Raw genomic sequence first — 23,032 nt, forward strand, 5'->3', positions numbered from 1 at the left:
TTAGATTTGATAGATTATTATTACTGCAAAAAATATTACAAAATATTGAATGTCCTAATGTAAATTATTATCACACAATTTACAGAGAGCGAATTCAAGCTTCCTCAGTTTTTTGTCCTATCCAGGCCTTCACCAGATTGGATGATGCTCACCCACATTGGGGAAGGCCACCTGTTTTACTCAATCCACCAATTCAAACGCTAATCTCTTTCAGAAACACCCCCATAGACACACCCAGAAATAATGTTTAACTAGATATCTGGGCATCCCACAGCCCAGTCAAGTTGACACACAAAATTAACTATCATACCCTTATTGCACACATTCTTGTGGAACTGTCGCTCAAACACCCTGCCTTCACCATTCAAGAAATGGAAGCATTCTCTAAGCCAATTAGGCTTCCTACTTCGAATCTTTCAATCTTGGTCAGTAGGATGCAAATTGTATACAGGGAGCAGTGGAGAGTGGGGCTGATTCACCCAAGTAACGATATTTGGAAATGACTTTACAGTGATCAGTTCATCTTATTTACATGAATATTTACAGTGATTTACTTCATGTTTTCCTAATAATGGTTTGTGTTGCTTGAAATAAAAAACAAACCACCAAACAGTAACAACAGTACTTAGTTCCAAATTAAGGATACTATTCAATTTATAATTTTCCTTTAAACTGTCAGACTACATCAAAGAAGAATGAGTTTAATGATGATGTAAGTTTAAAACTCCTCTACCACATCTTAATCTCCTTTTCTAGCAAGAATGAAAAGGCGAGGCCTCAAGCTTAGGATTTAGGGCAAACAATAATATATGCTGCTAGAATTTAACGAAATTGTTATTATATTTTCTTCTATACTTCTGTCTATATTAGGTGTTAATGGTTTTCCATTTATGATATGTCACACAAAATTGCTTTAAAGAAACATAATTCAAATAAAAATATCAAATAAAAGATTGAGCAGTTTGAAAGGTGATAATGGAAACAATCAAGAACATGTTTTGAGAATGACTGAAGTTTGGGAAACAGCCCAGTTGAAGGAATCTGGGCAGTGGCCAGTTCAGTGGTCAGTCTAACTCACTCTTGATCATACTCCCATGACCAACTCTCCCTTCTTCCCAAATTTCCCTTCAAAAAAATCTCAACTTCTTTTATTAATGCTTGTTGCCTTACTTTCATAAGTTTCTTTCCTGATTATCTTCTTTGGAGTTCTCGGATTGACTTTGTCTAAGTTCTACATACATCAAAGGCTGACTCTGTACACAACAGAGCAGATTCTGCTATGGAATGGTTAAAACAGCAGGCCCTCCAAAAGTCTTCCAAAAAAGCAAACGCTTCTAAGGCAGTTTATTTTTAATGTATAAATTAGTCAGAGAAAAAATGATTTTAAGTGTCTTTTGTGTGCACAAGGCCACCCTGCCATGCCAGATGAATCCCATCATCCAGAAATAGCTTAGTTGCATCCCAGTCACTGTGAAACCCTCAAGCTCACTTTAAGACAGGCACTAGGCTTTGAATGCATAGAAACTTTTGAAATGCAAGTGACTGCAAGATCTATCTTTCCTAGTTAGAAAAAGCTCTTCTGAAAATGGCTGTTCTTTATACCCCTTGCATACAATTTCTGCACATTCCTTCCACTCCCTCCCCACTATTTTGCTATGTTTTCGTTGGATCTTAACCTCCTTATAGTTCTTCTGTTTTTCATTTGTGGTGATGAAATCAATAATTAGACTAGGATGTGAATCCAACTAAAGTTGTCTTCTTTTTAAACTTGAGAATAAAACCAACACTTTGTTTTCATTTCTATTCTTCAGCAGTCTTTAACTGCATTTCTCAGGGAAATTTTATCAGAGTATTCAATACTGATAACGTTGCCAATCTTATTTTCAAAGTTGGGGTTTTTCATATGGGCTGTGCTTGGCACTGCACTCTGCCTGATTTGGATTTTATTTGATCACTTTGGCTTCAACTGACATTGGGAGGCAAAGAAAACCAGCAATCAGCCTGCCATGAATTTGCCATGGGACCACATACTGCTGCAGAAACAAACATATAAATGTGCTGAGGAAACACAAATTCACAGCAGGCAGATTACAGCATGGTCCCCATGCAATATAGGCTTCAAGAAAAGCGAAGCCTGAAGCACGAGCATAGAATGAGGAAGGTGTCAGAGAGGCCTATGTACATTCTTCCTGAGATAATCCTTTTAAAAAAGGAGAAGCCACTGCACTTCTGTCACTAAAGGAAGGAAGGCAGTGTGACAAGGTAAACACAGTACTGGGCTAGAAGTTATGAAGACTAGGTGTGAGACCAAGCCCTGCCATTGAATACTTTTGTGGTTTGGAATAAGGCAGGCAACATCCCTGAGCTTTAGTTTCCTTTTCTGCAAATGGGAATAAGAACGATGGCCATAAACAACCCTTAGCATATTGTGAAGACCAAATATAAAAATGCTTATGAAAACTGCCTTATGAAATATAAAACTTTACAAGACTATATAAAATGGTCTAATTAATCATTATCTTAAAGTTATTAATAATAATAATAAACAGTAAACATCTTGCTCCTGAGTTGGGCAAGCAGCAATTAGTATTCAAGCAGTATACGTATAAAGATAAATTTAAATGGCATCTAAATCTCACAGGAGATTTTTATGCTTTCATTTTCAAATAGGGTCTCTTCATGATGGATCATTCATTATTAGAGAGTTTCTCAGTGGAAAGAAAAAGATTATCCATGGGAGAGATTGCAATGGAATAAGCTGATTTTAACATGCAAAATGGCTGTTTTTATGTATGTTTATAAAAATTCTTTAGTTCCTTCTCTAGATGTTCACTGAATATTCCTCTTCCCAGAAATCCATTTACTTTCTGCATTTTAATAACGCTGCTGTTTTCTGAACAGTTGTATAATACTGAGAGTATTAAGTACAAAATCAATAGAAGTATTTATGAAATCCAGACATGGCTACTAATAAAATGGGAGAATAAACAAGCAAGCTTAAAACAATAGGCTATATACTATTTGCCAAAGGTCCTTGAACATTTAGTTCATAGGGCAGGTAGAAACAGAACCAGACAATAAAAGAAAAACAAAACAAAACAAAATCATGTGTATAGAATAAACTTGGTTAGAGTGTTAGGAAACAGTCATGAGATAAACTACAACAACACACTACCAATTTTTTAAGTTACTTAAAAATTAAGTTAATGTTTAACTACTACAACATGGTGTGTGTGTGTGAAATGGTTCTATTCCATCATTAGTGAGGCATGAATTTTTGTTTTGTTTTTTATGTCAGTCGTAGTAATATTATGGTCTGGCTAATTATAAAACACTAGGCAAATAAAAGAACAGATCTCCAAAACCACATGATTGTTCACAAGCAGTATTTGCTTCAACTGACTTTGTTTGATAATTTATACCATGTTTCTTTAGTTACCAATTCCATCCTGTTACAGTCAAACCTTCTGTATCTCAGTGTTTTTAAAATACCCCTTGTAAATAGAATTTGGCTTAAAAAAACAAAAATCTAGTCAGGTAATTTTTGTCTTATAATTGGAGCATTTAATCCATTTACATTTAATATAATTACTGATAAATTTGTGCAGTTGTTTTTTTAAGTTTACACTTTGAAATAATTATAGATTCATAGGAAGTGCAAAGATAGTACAGAAAGGATTCTTGTACACTTCATTCACTTTACATCTTATATAATTATAGTATAATATCCAAACCAGGAATTTGACATTGGTACAATGTGTGTACATAGAATGCAGTTTTATCACCTGTATAAGTTTGTGTAACCACAGTCGCAAACAAAACAGAACTATTCCATCACCACAAAGGTTTCCCTTTTGCTACTCCTTTATAGTCACAGCCACCCCCTAAGCTCACCAGCCCTAAACCATGTTAAACACTAATCTACTTTCCATCTTTACAAATTTTTCATTTTGAGAATGTTATATAAGTGGAATCATACAGTGTGTAACACTTCTGAGATCTTTTTTCAACAAGCATAATGCCCTTGATTCATGCAAATTATTACATGTATCAAATAGTTTCTTCTTTTTTTAAATTAATTTATTAAAAAAATTTTTTTTTAAATTTTTGGCTGCATTGAGTCTTCGTTGCTGTGTGCAGGCTTTCTCTAGTTGCAGCGAGCAGGGGCTACACTTCATTGCGGTGCTCAGGCTTCTCATTGCGGTGGCTTCTCTTGTTGCGGAGCACAGGCTCTAGGCATGTGGGCTTCAGTAATTCTGGCACGTGGGCTCAGTAGTTGTGGCTCGCAGGCTCTAGAGCGCAGGCTCAATAGTTGTGGCCCATGGGCTTAGTTGCTCCGCGGCATGTGGGATCTTGCCAGACCAGGGATCAAACCGGTGTCCCCTGCATTGGCAGGCAGATTCTTAACCACTGTGCCACCAGGGAAGTCCCTCTTCTTTTTTATTGCTTAGTAGGACTCCATGGTATGGATGTACCAAGTCTGTTTAACCATTCACCTATTGAGGGATATTTTGGTTTTATCCAGTTTTTGACTATTACAAACAAAACTGTTATGAACAATCATGTGTAGATTTTTGTGTGAAAATACATTTTCATCTCTCTGGGAGAAATGCCCAGCAACGCAATTGACAACATGTATGGTAAATGTGTGTTTAATTGTTTAAAAAACTGCCAAACAGATTTTCAAAGTGGCTGTACCATATTACTTTCCAATGTATGAGATCCATTTCTCTACATACTTGCCAGCATTTGATACTGTCACTATTTTTTTATTTTTGCAATTCTAATACGTATGTAGTGATGTCTCATCTTGGTCTTTATTTTCATTTCCCTAAAGTCCAGTCATGTTGAACATCTTTTCATGTGCTTATTTCCCATTCATGTATCCTCTTTGGTGAAAGGCCTCTTCATATCTTTTGCCCATTTTCTAATTGGATCGTTTTACTGTTGAGTTTTGAGAGTTCTTCTATATTCTAGATATGAGTTCTTTGTAAGACATATGGTTTGCAAATATTTCGTCCCAGTCAGTAGCTTGTCTTTTCATCCTCTTCATATGATATTTTGTACAGCAAATTGTGATGCAGCTTATCAGTATTTTTCTTTTATGGGTCTTGCTTTTGGTGTCATGTCTAAGAACTCTTTCCCCAAACTTTAGGTCCTGAATATTATATCCTATGATTTCTTCTATCAGCTTTATGATTTTATGTTTACATTTAAATCTGTAATCCATTTTTAGTTAATTTTTGCATGAGGTTTAGGTTCCTTTTTATTGGGGAGGCAGTGGATGTATATCCAATTGATTTAGCACCATTTGTTAAAAAAATTAGCCTTTGCCTATTGAATTGCTTTTGTACCTTTGTTGAACATCAATTGGCTATGTTTGTGTGGGTTCTGGGTTCTCTATTCTGTTTCATTGATCTAAATGTCTACCCTCTGCCAATACCACACAGTCTTGATTATTCTAGCTATATAGTAAAAGTCTTGAAATCAGGTAGACTGATTTCTCTCACTTTATTCTTTTTCAAAATCGTTTTAGCTATTCAGCTTTACCTTTCCATGTAAAGTTTAAATCTACTGTATTACTTGCTTCTTTCTATTTATCCCACCTGTTCTGTGTCTTTGTTTTGTTTTATGAAGTTATTTATTTGCTTCTTTCTTTTCTTCTTATTGGATTATTTTCTATTACTTTACCACCTCTCTCCATTAGCTTGGAATTTACATGCTTTTTTATTATTTTTTCAGTGCTTACCGTAGAGACATAAAATAAATTAATTGGTACTTTACCCCCTTCCTAGACAATGGAAGAATCTTAAAACACTTTATTTCATTCTTCCAATTTAGATGACATTGTTATAATTTATTTTAATCCTCTCTCTATATATTAAATGACATAAAATTTTATTATTATTTTAAACAGATAACACTAATTTATTGAATGATATACTTACCATTTTTGTTTCTCTTGGGAGCATCTCTGAGCTTCCACATGGAGTCATCTTTCTTCCACCTAAAGAAGAATATTCACTTTTATTGCTTTCATTGTGGGTCTGATGGTGAAAAAGTATCTTACTTTCATTTAACTGAAAATGTTTTTACTTCACTTTCATTTTCTAAGCATATTTTTCACAAGGGATTGATTTATTGGTTGATAGTTATTTTTTTTCAATCAGGTATCAAGATTTTGATGATTCTGTTGTCAGCTCTCAGCATTATTGTTGATCCTTTACATTTACTTTGCCTTCTCACCACCGACAACAAGAATCCTGCCTTCACTTGATTTCAATTTTGTTTGCCTTTTTTATTCAACAATTTTACTACCATGTATCTAGATATTCCTTCTTTTTATTTATGCTGCCCAGGATTTTCAGGGCTTTGTGATATGTCTTTCATCAGTTTTCAAAAGTTCTCAGCTATTCTCTTTTAAAATACTGCTCTTGCCCTGTTTTCTCTCTCCTCTTCTTTTGAGATTTCAATTACATATTTTTCACTTTCTTATTGTGTCTTCTCTTATGCTCTTTTCTGCATATTCCATTCCTTTAGTCACTCCATGACTCATTCTGTATAATTTATTCTGACCTATATTCCATCTTACCAATTCTTCCTTTAGTTGCATCTAATCTGCAACTAAACCCAACCATTGAGCTCTTATTTTGGGTTACTGTACTTTGAAACTTAGAACTTCAATATGATTACTTTTTAAAGTTTCTATTTTTTCCTGTCAGAATTCTCAGTCTTGTCTCTTTTTTCCTTGAACAATAAAAATGTTAGTTATTTTAATGGTCTATGATAACACCAATATCTGGAACACTGAATATCTATTTCTATTGTCTTGTATTTCCTTTCAATCCTATTCATGTTTGTTATCTTGTCTCTGCATGTGCATGGATACTTTTTAACTATGTGCCAGATATTTTATTTGTAATATTGTTTGTATAAGTAAATTAAGGACTAGGATGGTGTTATCTTCTATCAGAAAATATTTGTATTCATTTCTGTCAGTTGCCTGTTTGCACCATAATTCTGGGATCACCTCAGTTCAATTATAGGGGTTAAAGGGATCCTAAAATGAGCTGCAGTTCCTTTGAGAACCTGTTCACTTTTGTTTGTTTGTTTACTTTTAATTTACCCTTTCTCCTAGGGTGCAATCCTTTGGGGCTCCAAACACAAGTAAAGTAAGATCCATCAGGCTTTGCCCCTCGACAGAACTTGGATTCTTTGTACTTTTAGCCCTTTAAACCTGTCACATGTGCTGTTCAGCCTCTTACCTGTCCATCTGAACCATCAAAAGTGGCCATAAACACTGGTCTCTATTCTCCATACATTCTTGTTCTCACCTATTTTTAACCGCTTTACCCAGTAGGCTCGTTGTCTACCTCACTTCTAGAACTTCTAAGGTGCTGACCCCTCCCTCTGCACCAATTATCATTCACACTCTCCTCTCTATGCTGCTGATGGATGCTAAGGGGCGGAGGTGGCTCGACTTCTCTTGCCTCATATTTCTATGAGGAACTTCCTACTCCTTTTCCCTTGGCCTCTCTCTCCTCATTCCTTTCCCACACTTCCCTCTGGGAGGATGAGTGAGTCAGTGTGATGTGAGTTTGGGAGAAGCCTCTTGTGGGCTGTGCTCCCTTACCAAGCTGGTTGCCTGTACAGAGAGGGCATTGTATTTTGCTCTCAACCATGTGGGCTGTCCCCATCCCTGCAAAAGGAATTCCAGCAGATTTGAGTGCTAGATTAAATCCATTACGGAGAATAAAGAAAATATTAAATGTCCATTTGGCCACATAGTAAATTGTATTCTCTGATGCAACTTTTATACATAAAAAACCACTATTCTGGTCTCTTTTTGTTTGGCTTCTGTCTTCTTTTTCAATAAGTTCCAAGCTCAGGAGGAAAAAAAAAAAAGGAGTGTTATTTATTGATTCCCTTAAAAGCCTCCAAATGGCTATTCACCAAAAATCTCTCTTATAACTCATTGTACGGTGGAAGATCTTCATCCTAATTTTCATCAGTGTGTGTCATCACCCCAGGGTCATGCCTGCAGTTTGAAGCAATAGTACTGATACATCCAGCCATATGCTTTTTTTTCCCCATTGCCATATTCTGTTCACAGTATGAGATTAATGACATGTTTAGAGTCACAGCAAACTGAAAATAACAAATGTGAAGGTATTTCCCCAAAGACACGAGACATAGCATCATAAAATGGAACAAAAGCAACTGGCAACCCATGTGTTCTACCCACAGCTATAATATCAAAGTTTACCTTCTCTGAACAAAGTAACCAAATTATTAACTACAGTTTACTTTTTTACAGTATGTAGGTTTTTTAAAATAAAATATTACATAGTCACCAATGAGACCTGATGTCATCTAAGCCAAGGGAACTGTTTCCCCAACCCAGCTAGAACAAAAGAGCCTGAACAATATGAACAGTAGTGCAGACTTGGTCCTTAAACCCACAAACTGTGTTTATATAGACAAAACCATAGATAAAACTCCTTTTATATTAAAACTTTTCCATGAGCTTTAATTTTCCTTTTTTTTTTTCTTCTTTTTAGAGAACTTCTGCTTATTTGCAACTATTTCTGGGCCACAGCCGTATTCCAACAGAGCACTTTGGCAACAGCCTCTGTTGTGGTCAACAACTCCATCTGCAGCTGGGGTTTCTTAAAAGAAGTGAGTAGCATTTGCCTTATAATGCTCCAGCAACAAAACAAGGAAAACTTCCATGGGAATCAGATGGTCACGGAGCTTCCCCCATCTCTCTCCTTCCCTTACTTCATGCGATCAGGGGGGTCAAAGCCACTGGTGCACATTTCAGCAAGTATGTCACTCACAGCACAGCTAATACATAGATACAATCCTAACCACTAGGCTCTGAAACAGATCGTGGGAAACTTCATTGACTAAAGTGATTGCAGGATTAGTAAACTGAGTGTTTCAAGTTGGAAGTCTTGTTACAGGTTAAGACTGTATCCCTCTGAAGTAGAGACATGACTCAGGATGGGCATCTACTTGTATGTGTATTTGGTGGGGAGTGGTTCAGCTACAGAATTTGCCCAAAGACCACAAAGCCATGGAATAAATAAACAAATATCTATCTTTGCCTTAACTATACCCACCAAAACAAAGCAAAACCAAACAACAACCAAAAAAGAAAACATAGTTTTTTGGCAAAGCAATAATTTCTGAATTAGGAGTCAGAAGTAAGTAAGAAGACAGAAGTCATGAGACTTACAAGGTAAAAGTCACAACTAGCATCTTAAAATGTGGGAGTCTTGTCTGGCTAATCCAAGTTGAACAAAGTCACAATAAGAAATCAACCTAAATATCAAAAAAAAAATGCTGAGTTACAAAAAACAAGATTGTGAAAATGTAGATGACAGACTAAAATTTAACCTAATATCTCAAGATTTTGCCATCTTCTAATAAACTTCAAACACCAAAACAACCAAGGAAACTTCATTGAGTCACGATAAGTTTAAATAATTATCATGTTGGAATCAGAGATGGAAAAGCCTGTGAGAAATGTCTTGAAGCTGAAAAAACTGGCCATAGGCTTTTTGTTTCTTCTTTAAAAAACTAATCTTTTATTAATGATATTTTAATGTGAACCTAAAAAGTTTTCTTGCAGGGTCAACCTCTTATTGCAAACATCTGCCTTTACTTTGAGGAACTTGGTGACATTACCACCACTAGTGTACTCCAATGAAGGTCAAACACTTCTACTTTTGATGAGCAACATTTTTCAAAACTCACATTAGGCAAAAGGGCATTTCTCACAAGAAAAACATGCTGTTAGCTTTGACAAAGGGCTGTTTGTGAGGTTGCCTCCTGTTTGAATTGCCCCATAGTAAGACAGATGCTGGAAAGGGAAGTTCAAGAATCGTACGAATCCAGATCCACTTTTGGTTACTTCCTCTGCTTGCTTCCAACACAGCTGCAGAGAATAAAACAAAAAGAGGAAATGGGGACACCCAGACTGAATATTATTGCCTTCAGCAAAAGCCTTTAGAAAACCCTCTCAGGAACCTGTGACATCACAGAGATGTGTCATCTTTCATATAGAACTTTGCCCCAAAAGCAGCATTTATGCAATTTCTTAATGCAGACAATTGCTGAAATACAGTTAGCATACAAGGCAATAACTTAAGAAAAAGGCAACACTTAGGCAAAGTCTTTCCAGGAATTAAAATGTTCTTGTTTTTGTTTTTTAATTGATTTATTTTTGGCTGCGTTGGGTCTTTGTTGCTGCTAACAGGCTTTCTCTAGTTGCGGAGAGCGGCGGGCTACTCTTCTTTGTGGTGCGCGGGCTTCCTATTGCGGTGCTGGACCAGGGATCGAACCCGTGTCCCCTGCACTGGCAGGCGGATTCTTAACCACTGTGCCACCAGGGAAGTCCCTAAAATGTTGTTATTAACTCAAACAATTTTTCTTTTAACCAACCAAATAAACAATGGCAAGATATGGTAAACTTTGCCCCAGAGAAAGAGACTCACAGTAAAACTCCAGACTGAATGTCAGAGGCTTGGTGCTTTAACTCTTCAGTAAGACTATGGGTAATCTTCCTAAACTTACTTCATTCCTCTGAATCTTGGTATCCTGCTTTTAAAAAAGGGGGGGTTGGACTTGATGATACTTATTGTTTCTAGGCATCTGTGACTGATGTCTCATGAACACATAGAAATAATATACTTAGATGTAACTCATTATCGCTACCAATGCCCAACTAATACTCCCTCTTTCTCCAGTAATTCTTCAATTTAGAATGGACCAATTACCCTGTTTCCATAGCTAGAAACCTGTCAGCCATCCTCTCCTATTCTATTTTTCATAATACAGTCTTCCCTTAAGTTTTTCAGTATCGTTTCGCTACATATTTTTATTTTGTGAAAACTTAGTCCTGTAAGTTTCATATCTAAATCTCTTGTTGAACTATCCATTTTTATCAACCTTCTCAGTCAAATCCTTAGCTCAGATCTGTCCCCTCTTATTCAAGCTCTGGCAAGAGTCTTCTAGCTGGTCTTCAGCCATTATGTCACACTGTATTGCATCCCCTTACTACCTAGTTTTTTCAAAACCACCTGAGTTTCTTCTTAAAAGATGCATACTATATATTCTCTCCTACTTAAAGCCCTTCAGTTATTCCTCACTGGACACAGAATAAAATCAAAGCACATTATGCAAAGTCTTTCAGCACCATTTCCCACAAACACTCCACCCACACTGAAAAAACTCCTGATTTTCAATAATCTCCTGAATACTTTGAAACGTCTGTATATAGTGTCCTAAAGGCCTTGTTGATATAAATCTGTCCCTCAAGATTCAGCTGAAACATCAGCTCTTGGGCTTTTACTGCTAGTTTGCCCCTCTTTCCTGCAGAATTCATTCCTGGTATTTGCTTCTAAAGGGAGGAAGTTAAGCAGCGCAAAGAGACATAAGGGTTAGACATGTCTTCCTCTCTCTCTACACTAACAAAATTGAACTCCTCTCAAGAAGAAGAAGTAGAAAAAGAAGCCACCATCCAGAAACAATGGTGAGTTGACAACTGCAATCCCTTAACTTGTTCAAATACTCCATGGATATATGGAAAGATACATTTAGTTTATCTCCTATTATCAAGAAAGAAATATTATAACTTCATAGTTGAATATCACTCTGAATATGACAGTACCTAGACAACCATGCTTTGAGGCCTAGAAAAATTAGTATAATTTATAAGTGCAGAGTGCTAAGGAAACAATCACACTCTTGAAACTGTGTCCCCGGGGGTGTTACTGCTATGGTTGTAATTAGTCTCAGGGAGGTGATAAGATATTGAGTATCTAGAAACTATAGAAAGGATACTCCTAAGAGACAAGAAAAGTGGTGCAGAGGTTGCTACGAGACCATGAGAAAGTTAAACTTTCCTGGGTCTCAACTTTCTGTCCTGAAAATGTGGGGAACCCAATTAGAAGATGAATAATGACATGGTGACCTCTCCTCCAATCTGCAGAAAAGTTTGCAGCAGTGTTTCCAGAACTAAGTGTGCACTTCTATAGGACAAAGGTTTAGTTAGGGTGGCCATACTTCAGTTGCCTAGTTTGCTTAGGACAGTACTAGGTTATGCAAGCTGTCTTAATATAATTATTTTAAAAATGCCTCCTTATACTTTTTAGAATGTCCCATTTTAGGTGATAAATTATATAATAACTGTAGTATGGGTTTTAATTTTTTCCCTGAAAATCATTAGGAATTACATACATGTCTGGCTTTTGCTAAATTCACTGATTAGGGAAAAGATTGGGAGTTGGGAGTTGGACTGGAAAACTTTTAAAATCTCCTAAAAAACATGTTTCCTTTTTGTGATTTTCAATCTTTTAGCATAAATCAAAGATTCATATAGTCTTTTAAAAATATTTTCCAGGTTTTATTTACTTTGGTTTAAGTTTACAGAATTCCAGTGGGACTCTATTTATTTTTTCAAAGGATATTCTTTTTGTACTCCTCCATTGAAAGCTTCCTTGTTTAGGCAACTCAGCAAAATATATATATCATTTTACCATGTGTAGGGTTGATAGCATTTAATTAGGAAAACCAGGAGTACCAGAGGACATTTTCAAAGCAGCACCTCAGGTAAGAGACCCCCTCCCCACCTCTGCTGCAACTAATGGTTCTGCAACTCATTTTATGCTCATTGCATTACAGAATTTCCCCTAGAGAATACAAAATTCAAATCAGATGAACAGATGTTCACAAATGAAGGTACTCCATGTACAAACCTACAGCAATCATGAAGTGGCAGGTAGAGAGGAAACAAAGGAAGAAACACACAAGAAACTTAGAAACCATTAATTTCTTGTCTCTCTTTCCCCTTATCTCTTCTCATCTCCATGGTCCTCTCCCCTCCCTTCTGCCATTATTACTGCCCACCATTACACGATTTTTCCTGTAACCTCTCAGTTGCCATAGACAGAGAGCTCTGCTTTCTGGCAGACAGTCACAATTGAGTTAGTGAGGGAAATATGTTTTAAGATGCCAGAAGTCAATCTCTTTCTCTCTTCCTCTCTTCACAATCATGGAACTTGCTCTCAGTGGTCTGATTGAGAAATAGAGCTCATAAATACTGAACATTGCTTTTTTAGGCTATGGTTCAGCAAACAGAGAAACTGGCTTTATCCTGGACAGAAATGTTTCTGTAACAACACTGGTCCCCAGTTCCTTCCCCTTCAGACATTTTTCTCTCCAGATCACAGGCTTTGACCCAGGCTTGTTAGCCAAGGGTCATTCAGGCTCATCTTCACTCAAATCCGAGGTCCCAACCACTGCTTCCCAATCTTGACCCCAATCAAAATGTGCCCATCTGCTTCTGCATCCCAACCAAGCATCTAATTTCCTCCCAGGGAATAGAAAATAAGTTATCCACGCTGATGTGCCTGATAAGGACATACATTCATATCCTGTTATCTACATTTATATATATATTTTTAAAAAACCTTCCTTTCACGGGAGTTAGTCCTTCTTACATGAAAAATATTGCAGAGATCTCAAGCAACAGTGCCTCTGAAAATCTTCTGCCTCTCTGTATATTAGAGTAGATGTCACTGTCTCATGAAAAACAGCCACAGTTCACCAATAAACACTTCAATGAACGCTTTTTTTGGGCACATTATTTCCTTCCATCCTCCTTTCCCAGTTGAATTTTAAAAGATATGTTTGTTTTTACAAAACAATAATGATTTCTCATCTTTGTTGTGGAACTTACAGAGAATTTATAAAAACCCATGTTCGTCTGTCCTCCATCTTTCTTTCCATCGCATTATTTTACTTGTTAAACAATGCTTTAAAATGTCCTAGATTTATTTTTTCTACTCCAGTTACAGCAGCTCAGCGTTTGTCTCAAGAGAGCCATTCCTCAGCTGCCTTATCTGTGTCTGAGAACTTCACCAGTAGACTCGGCTGTGTGGCCGCATGAGGTAAGGTCATTCAAGCTCATCTTGTCGAATTTGTCATAACCCTGAGATTTCACACAACCGAATTTCCCCTTGTGCATTCTTAGCAATGCCACACAACAGGGGATTTTAGAATGTGATATGCACTATCATAGTGTCTAAATCGAGTGGGTGTTTCAACAAAATTTCCAGCATTGTAAAATTGTGAAGCATAAAAATAAACAGATGAAAAAAATTGTGGCTCACCTCACTTATTCTATCTCAAGGTGGAAAATTCACAGCAAAAGGAAAGAAAATCTTTTTTACCCGTGGTAGGGGGTTGGTGGCAGGAGGGTGTGAGATGGCATAAAAGCCACATTTCCTCTAGCTATCCAGAAAACATCTTTGTTTACCACTGTAGTGTTGCTAAGGCAACAGCAGCTACTCATGACATCACGTGGAGAAGGCTATCACAGGCACGACAGCACTGTTGTTTAAATGTTATACTGAGTCTTGTCCTCTCTTTCCCATTCCCTAAGGGAAACATAAAAGGATCACTGGTAGCCAAAGACTGTAATAAAAGAGGAAAACCAGACTGTAGCCTATATTCAGCTACATGTGGATCATTCTTATTTTATTTTTAGACCAATAGTGATGAGTCAATTGTGCTTTAAGGTTAATAGTTGAAGTTTGCGTACATCTACACCCTAACCTCCTCACCTGCCATGTCTTTCCCAAAAATCTCAAAACGAAACAGTAGATTCTGTTGTCAATGCTGAAGAAGAATGGGAAACATCCTGAACCTTTTCTGGATCACCTCAAACCAGCAGGACATACCTTTGTACACTGCCGTGTTACCATGGCTTATTTTTTTTATATTTCTCTCTGGCCTTGACTCCCTGTGGTCCCAGAAACCCAAGTATAATAGAACATCATTCTCCCTATATAACTGTCCCCTGCCAGCTTCCATACAGTGCTCCTGAGGAAAACTTTCTGGCCATTACCCTGAAAATGTAGGAAGGACTTAAGCCAACCGTCAGGAAGAAGTGCACAGATGTAGTGATGTCCAGTGGTGTGTGCACGGGGAAGCCGGTGGAAGGAGCAGCAGCAAGGAAATGCCAGTGAGTTGAGGTACAAGGTTCTGCAATCTCAATCAACATGCTTTCTGCATATAGCCCTTAACACTTTTAGATTTCTTTGAAATATCTGGCAGATTCTTGAGAAGGAAAGTGCCTATGTCCTACTTGGCTCTCTGAGAAAATATGAGTCTGTGTACTGGAGGGAATGTAGATTGTAGACTTGGGAACAAGCTGACACATTGATTAACTGCAGTTCACTCTAGGTGCCCAGAAAGGAATGCAGAGGATACTGTTGGCTCCCTCACACAGGACAAACCTTGCATGGTGCCAGGGAGATCATGCAAAGCTCAGCTTCACACAGATCCTCAGCACAGGTCTAGGGGAGAGGACTCTGCAAAAAGTGAAGCAAAATGGTTTATAAAGTGAGAGGAAGCTTTGAGAGAGAAATGAAGTTGTCATGACAGTTATTCCAACGATAAGTATTACTTCTGTGAGGCACGTGGTGTTTTAGTAAAGAATCAGGCAAAGTGGGCAATACATTTACAACGGTGAGGTGCCAATGCATCATCAGTGGTAGCTTCTAACCACGTGATTCCTTAAAGCACCAAGGGTGCTGGATGTGGGGCTTCTCTCTGTTCTATAAACCCTTCACTGGGGTTGGTCCTGTACAAAGTGTATGTCCAACACTCTCTCTTCATTGGGTTCCATTTTGCCAGCCTGGACAGACTGGAGGCACTTACTGCCCTTCTGTTGTCCACACACCTCACACCATTGTCAGAACCACCCATCATGCCATTCCTGGATAGACCCCCAAGTTTCTAATCTTTACTGCCTCTATTCCATGTTTAACTCTCCAAGATCTCAACCTCATGATATACAACTTTCTTCTTTGCAAGGTGATGGTGAGAGCTGTGTAACCATAGGCCTATATTTGGAGTAACTGTGGTCATTTTTACCATTCAGTTCACAGAATAGTTCACTATTTAACAAATCTGCTCAAATCGCTAACCCTGCATTGAGTACACAGCATTCAGGGTCTTAGGACAATATATGGGAGAACACTACTTGGAAATTACTGACTTAAGGAAAAATCTAGAACCATAGCTCCTTCCTCCATCTAGGTAGGAATACAATTTTTCAAGTTGTCCACACTGTATGTGGGCCTAAAAGTGATAGCTATAACACATTTTTTTTGTTTGTTTAATATATATATTGCAACTTTTTAAGACACATTTCTCTTAAATGGAAAGTGAGAATGGATATATTCTTGCTGTTTCAAACCCATGTATTTTGAAAAGGCAGAGAAAATAAACTCTAAATGATAAAAAAGGAAGTTATGATTTTGAAAAAGATGAACATAAGTTCTTATTTTTGTAAATTATTGCTTTCTGCAGAAAGAGAAAAAAATGTTTATGACATCTTGGAAGAAAAGTGCTTCATTAAGGGTTATTTATTTATTTATTTTGCAATCCCTATCAAAATACCCAGGACATTTTTCACAGAGCTAGAACAAGTAATTTTTAAATTTGTATATTAATACAAAAGATCCCGAATAGCCAAAACAATCTTGCGAAAGAAGAACAGAACTGGAGGAACCACACTCCCTGATTTCAGACTATACTACAAAGCTACAGTAATCAAAAGAGTATGTGTCCATCAGTAATCAAAAGAGTATGTGTCCATCAATCAAAAGAGTATATATCCATCAATCAAAAGAGTATATGCGGGGCTTCCCTGGTGGTGCAGTGGTTGAGAGTCTGCCTGCTAGTGCGAGGGACATGGGTTCGAGCCCTGGTCCGGGAGGATCCCAAGTGCCGTTGAGCAACTGGGCCCGTGAGCCACAAGTACTGAGCCTGCGCGTCTGGAGCCTGTGCTCCGCAACAAGAGAGGCCGTGATAGTGAGAGGCCCACGCACCACGCTGAACAGTGGCTCCCACTTGCCACAACTAGAGAAGGCCATCGCACAGAAACGAAGACCCAACACAGCAAAAATAAATAAATTAATAAACTCCTACCCCCAACATCTTCTAAAAAATAAAAAGAGTATATGTCCATAAAGATGTGGTGTGTACATATATATATATATATATATATATATATACACAATGGAATACTACTCATCCATAAAAAAGAATGAAATCTTGCCACTTGCAACAACATGGATGGACTTGGAGGTTATTATGCTAAGTGAAATAAGTCAGACAGAGAAAGACAAATACTTTACGATATCATTTACATCAATATGTGGAATCTAAAAAAATAAAACTAGTGAATATAACAAAAAGGAAAGAAACAGACCTATAGAGAACAAATTAGTGGTTACCAGTGGAGAGGGGTAAGTAGGGAGGGGCAAGATAAGGATAGGGGATTAAAAGGTACAAACTACAATGTATAAAAATAATACGCTATAAGAATATATAGTACAACACAGGGAATATAGCCAATATTTTATAATAGCTATAAATGTAATATAACCTTTAAAAATTTTGAATCATTTTGTTGTACACCGAAACTTATATAATCTGCACATCAACTATAGCTCAATAAAAATATAATACTTATGCCATAAGACTAAAGTCTATAAAAAAGAGCTGCTGTAATTAAATGAGTGAGTAATGAACTGACCATATTGTATAGCAAAAAAAAAAAAATTAAGTAAGAAATAGCATAGCATCAAATACCTCCTCTGCTGCCCATCTACAGTCTAGATCACACACATCATAACATGATTTTCTATTTATTAAAGAAAAGGTGAAGAAAAAACTTGCTCTGGTTTTTAATATACGCTTCCAAAATAAAACAAATGAACAAAAAATTATGTTTTCAATGAGGAATAGATATTAGTGAATCATATAAAGTTAAGGCTAAAAATAGTTGCCATAATGAAAAATTGGTTACATACTGACATCTTTAAAAGAAAAGCCAAAAATTATATATTTTTAAGCTTTGTTAATTATATTTTAGGCTTATTCTTATTTATCAGCTCTGATTTTCATGTAAGCAATTATTATATCACATCTCTTTAATTTTGTTCCAAGCAATTGATTCTTTAAATTCAAGTGTGGGATTTGTATTTTCCCTATTAAATTACATTTTATGAAAATGCCACATTATTCATGTTAACCTGATGTTACAAATGCTAAGAAATTTTTTGTCCTATTCACCTAATAACTCTCAGATTTTTATTTCTTCTCTGAAAGTCAGAAGACTAATCAACAGTTCAAGAAAGAAGAATAAGTACAATGGAGAAAGCTTGCTAATACCCTGGATGAGTAGTAATAGGTTGATTGCTGAAGAATAATAAGGGTCTACCTTATAACTCCAAGGATTCTTTTTTTTTGTTTTTGCGGTACGCGGCCTCTCACTGTTGTGGCCTCTCCCGTTGCAGAGCACAGGCTCAGTGGCCATGGCTCATGGGCCCAGCCACTCCGCAGCATGTGAGATCTTCCCGGACCGGGACACAAACCCGTGTCCCCTGCATCGGCAGGCGGACTCTCAACCACTGCGCCACCAGGGAAGCCCCTCCAAGGATTCTTTTGCATAAAATTTTGTGTATCTTTTATTGTGATGTACAAGGAACTCCCATTATACCCATTACCCAGATTCCACAATTGTTTACATTTTGCTCCATGTGACTGATTTCTGTCTGCCTCTCTATTTGTGCATGTATGTATACGTTTTTTCTGAACCATTTGACAATAAGTTGGAGACAATGTATTTCTTTACCCCTAAAACTTTTAGGTTATATTTCCAAGGAGCAAGGACATTTCCTTACATAATCCCTGTATAATTACCACAATCAGGAAACTTAACATTGATATCTGAATGTTATGGACTGAATGTTTGTGTCCTCCACCAAATTCATATATTGAAGCCTTAACCCCCAATATGATGATATTTAGAGTTGGGGTCTTTGGGAGGTCAATGAGATCATGGGGATGGGGCCCAGGCCCAACTGGGTAAATGCCCTTTAAGAAGAAACACCAGACAGCCTCCTCTCTCCACCCGCCCCCCCCCACCTCTCTCTCTCTTTCTCACTCCCTTCTCCTTTCCCTCTTCCTCTCCCTTCATGCCATTTGCAACCCAAGGGGAGAGTTCTCACCAGAAACTGACTGTAGTGGCATGCTGATCTTGGACTTCTAGCCTCCAGGACTGTGAGAAAATAAATGTCTGTTATTTAAGCCACCCAGTTTATGGTATTTTGTTATGTAAGCTCAAGCAGACTAAGACACTAATCCACAGTCTATATTCAAATTTTATCAACTGTTCCAATAATGTCTTTTATAGCTGCTTTCTCTTCCTTCCTTAGTTCAGGGTACAACTTAGGCTCATATGTTATAAGTAGTTGTCATGTTGCTTTAATCTCCTTTGATCTGGAAACTTTCCCCTAACTTTGTCTTTCATGACCTTGAAATTTCCTCTTTCTTTGTCTTTCATGACCTTGACATTTTTGAAGTGTACAGGTCAGTCACTTCATAGAATGCCCCTTGGTTTGAGTTTGTCTGTTGTTTCCTCATGATTATGTTCAGGTTATTTGCTTTAGCAGGACTCTCATGGAAGTGATTGGTTGTCCTTCTTTGCATCATATCCGAAGGTATTTGATGTAGGTGGTCCCAGTATTCATGATGTTTACTTTGGTATGTGCCAGGTTTCTAGACTGGAAGATGCTTTTTGTCACACTACAATTAATAAATGATTTGTTTAGAGATAAGTGAAGCCTATGTAAATAGGCTCATCAAAATTTTACACACAAGTTTTACCCACCAGCATCCAATGATGGTTTTCTAACTCTGTCATTTCTTCTACATTTATTGGTTGTCATTCTACAGTAAAAAAGAACAGCTCTTCCTTCTGTTATTTTAAATAAGAAAGGACTTATGAATTTTTATTTTATAAAATGGACTGTAAGTATAACTATTGTTATTGTTGTTATTATATTTTGATGCTTAGATTGTTCCCATATCTGCCCAGTGGAAGGCCCTTCAAGCTGGCTCCCATGTCCTTTTGACATGCCTCTGTCGTTCTTTGGGCACTTCCTTATTTTCTGCCACAACAAGATGTTCCAGTCTCATCTTATTCTTTCCTGCTCCAGTTCTAGAATCAGAAATTTCTCCAAGAAGCCATGATCCTCCTTCCTTTTAGTGGAGAAAGGTAATTAGATGTCAAGATCATCTGGGCATTAGGTATGCTCTTGGCTATAAGTGTGGCTTTGTTTCAAGGCTTCTCAGCAGGCAGAAGTGTACACACACACACACACAGAGTTAGTTTCTTTACCTCATTCAAAAATTGAGAGTTAATTCTCCTTCTTCATTTTGTTTCCTTTCTCCTTTCCTTTTTCCCTTTTCTTGTCTGGCTTCCATTCTCTTTCTCCCTTTATTTTACTTCTTTCTTTCTTTTCCCATGTTTATTCACAGTCTCCTTGCTTATAGTCAAGAGAAATGAGTCTTTGAGTTTTCCAGGCACAGAAGTCATGTATATCTCTCATTTATTCAAGAAAGAATGGGGATAGATAGGAGAGATGCTGCAGACTGGAAATGTCCCAGAAAGAGAGCATGTTGGTGGCCCTCCAAGCCCCTTGTTCTCTACCAAAAGAATGAGGAATGTTGTTCCTGGCAATTGTCCTTTGCAGCATCCCTTGGTCTGGACATAATCACTACAGAGAAGTGAGAGGGACTCAGGCTTAATTTTAAAAACATCTTGGACCTATGTCTCCCAACAATTAAACATAACCTTAAAAAAACAAAAACTTTGCTGTTTGAAGAAATTACACCAGACACTTTAACTTGTTTTAAGAACCTTGAATAAAAGATTCATAGACTAGAGTAGTACTGACAAAGAAGCAAAATATTTGGGATTCATAATTTGACAGAAAATGGCTTTTTACTTTAACTACCTAAAGGTCTAATTAAAGGGGGTGATTTTTTTCCCCCATACAATGGTAGGTTCTGACTAACTGGGTGTGAAAATAAAATATACATACCTGGTGCAAATGTAGGGCTCAAAAATCAACCTTTCTGTACAAATTCAGGGCTCATAAAACCAAGGTTCCAAATCTGATACACTTTTCAAAAATACTCTAAAGGGTTCATCTAGGTTGATTTGTCTGCCTTATTCTTGACCTTATGGCTTTTACCAAGTCACAGATTCACAGAATTTTAGTCAAAATTATGCAGTCCTACCATCTCAGTCTATGCTTACTTTTATTTATTTATTTATTTGTTTGTTTGTTTGTTTATTTATTTTTGGCTGTGTTGGGTCTACGTTGCTGTGCACGAGCTTTCTCTCCATTGCGGCGAGCGGGGGCTACTCTTTGTTGCAGTGCGCAGGCTTCTCATTGCAGTGGCTTCTCTTGTTGCGGAGCACTGGCTCTAGGCACGCAGGCTCAGTAGTTGTGGCACACGGGTTTAGTTGCCCCGCGGCATGTGGGATATTCCTGGACCAGGGCTCGAACTTGTGTCCTTGCATTGGCAGGCGGATTCTTAATTACTGTGCTACCAGGGAAGTCCCTATGCTTACTTTTAAAGGAATTCTTTACTATGACAATTTTAAGACGCAGAGACTATTGAGAATTTTACATCACTTTGAATAAAATCCTTTCAGTGCCTACAGTAAGGTGATAAGTCAATTAGCTTTCAAATATTTCAATCAAGCATTCCTTTAGTTTATTTATTGACACCTGACCATGTGCAAGGACCAATGTACGTGCTGTGGATGTAGAAGCCTGGCTGGTGCATGGAGATTAGATGGCAGGGGATCATGGACAGAAGCAGGGACACCAGTTTGGAGGCTATTGCAACAACAGCTTATGCAAACAGTAACCGACATGGACTAGGAAGGTAGGTAAGGTAGTGGGTTAGCTGGGATTTAGATATATTTTGTCAGAACTCACAGAATATGCTAATAGACAGGATGTTGAATGTGAGAAAAAGAAAGAAGTCAAGGGAATTTCCTGGTGGTACAGTGGTTAGGATTCCCTGCTTCCGCTGCTGGGGCACGGGTTTGATCTCTGGTTGGGGAACTAAGATCCACGAGCCATGCTGTGTGGCAAAAAAAAAAAAAAGTCAAACATGACTTCAGGATTGTATTTGTTTTTTAGCCTGAAAAACTAGAAGAGTGAAAATTGCCCTGCATATTGGAGAGAAAGACTAAGCGAGAACACACTTGGAATGGGAAAGAAGACAAGCGTGTCTTGTGGGAATGATCATTTTGAGATGAGTATTCTATTTCAAAGCGGAGGTGTGTTAAGTATTCCAAGTGGATAACTTAAGTGGGGTTCCATGGAGGGAGTATGACTGGAGAAGTCATCAGCTTATAAATAGGATTTTATAGCATCAGGCTGGGACCCAAAGGTCTATTTTTAACTGGCATTTCTTGAATCCTTACTGTGTGCCAGCAACTGTTCTGAGTGCCTTGGATGCATTGACTCATTTAACTCTAACAAAAGTTCAATCCAATCAGGTAAATACTTTTATTATCATTATTTACAAATTAATAAACTGAGAGCAAAGAGACTATGTAATGTGTCCCAAGTTGCATTGCTAGTAAATGTCAAAGCAGAAGTTGTATCCCAATAGTATGAATCCACAATCTTGCTGTTAATCATTATGCTGCTCTTATTTATGTGATATGATCCTGCCCAAAAGAAACTTATGATTTAGTTGAAGAAATAAAAGTTGCACAAATGAAAAATACTAAAGATTAGTTAGGTACTAACATATTTTGGCATTGACTATGAGGCAAAAGAGTTTAGAATATGTGTGAACTTCCAAGAAAATGGGACACAGCAGTAATTAGCGGCTTCATTATGATTAAATTACATGCTGGAGATCTGAAAGAATTTTGCAGGTTCCATAGATATCCAGTCATAGATTAGCTTAGTCATGGGCATCATCAAGCTCATAATGGCAAATTATTTAGATATTGTGCACACCTTGCCCTACTGCCTAGCACTTTTGTAAAATCTGTCATTTAAGTCTTTGTAGTCACCCTTCATAAATAGCAGTGAAGAGTGCTACTTAAAGATTCATTGCATTAACCCCT

The sequence above is a fragment of the Neophocaena asiaeorientalis genome, unplaced genomic scaffold, assembly GCF_003031525.2.
Source record: "Neophocaena asiaeorientalis asiaeorientalis breed wild unplaced genomic scaffold, Neophocaena_asiaeorientalis_V1.1 scaffold447, whole genome shotgun sequence".
Classification (NCBI taxonomy): Eukaryota; Metazoa; Chordata; class Mammalia; order Artiodactyla; family Phocoenidae; genus Neophocaena; species Neophocaena asiaeorientalis.